The sequence below is a fragment of the Castor canadensis genome, chromosome 13 (assembly GCF_047511655.1).
Source record: "Castor canadensis chromosome 13, mCasCan1.hap1v2, whole genome shotgun sequence".
Taxonomy (NCBI): Eukaryota; Metazoa; Chordata; class Mammalia; order Rodentia; family Castoridae; genus Castor; species Castor canadensis.
This window is the reverse complement of record NC_133398.1, coordinates 14,336,222-14,336,934: the sequence shown is the minus strand read 5'-3', so window position 1 is coordinate 14,336,934 and position 713 is coordinate 14,336,222. Positions and strand designations below refer to the sequence as shown.

At 36.9% G+C, this 713-nt stretch overlaps 1 non-coding gene across 1 annotated transcript; it reads left to right on the top strand.

Annotated features, from left to right (window-relative positions):
* The first annotated feature begins 239 nt into the window (after positions 1-239).
* LOC141415885 (U6 spliceosomal RNA) lies at positions 240-346 on the top strand. The gene has a single exon (XR_012440836.1). It is a non-coding gene; the product is annotated as a U6 spliceosomal RNA (small nuclear RNA).
* The last annotated feature ends 367 nt before the right edge of the window (positions 347-713 follow it).

The following is a 713-nucleotide window of genomic DNA, read 5'->3' as shown; positions in this document are numbered from 1 at the left end:
TGTCTATTTAGCATATGAAACTTCATATGTCCAAAACTGAAATTCCAAAGAACTTCCCTCCCCAACACAGCAAGTAAAGTATTACCAGATATTTAAGTAAAGCTTCCAACAGGGTAGATAAGGACCAAAACAAAAACTTAGAGGAAGTACAGGCTCTTCAATGCAAGTGAGACTATTCCCCTCCCACATCCCCACCTTCCCAAAAAATCCTCTTCATTAATATATTCATAAAGAAAAGGGTGCTTGCTTCAGCAGCATGAATATCAAAATTGGAATAATACAGAGAAGATTAGCATAGCCCCTGCGCAAGGATGACATGCAAATTCATGAAGTGTTCCATATTTTTTATAAGGAAAGGGTATAGGAGGGTGAATATGGTGGAAATATTACGTACACATGTATGTAAATGAAAAAGTGAAACCTGTTGAAATTATTCCAGGAATGGGGCGGGGGTAGGGAGGGGTGTGGGGAGGGAGAATAAAGGAGAATGAAGGAAGGGGTGAATTCAACTATGATACATTGCAAGAACTTTGTAAATGTCACAATGTACCCCCAGTATGATAATAAATAAAAATCTATTAATTTTTAAAAGATAAAGGAAGCAAGAACAGGATACCATAGAAAAGAAGTGAAAGGCATTCAAATAAAAGAAGTCAAATTACCCCTATTTGAACATGACATGACTCTATACACAGAAAACCCCAAAGATTCCA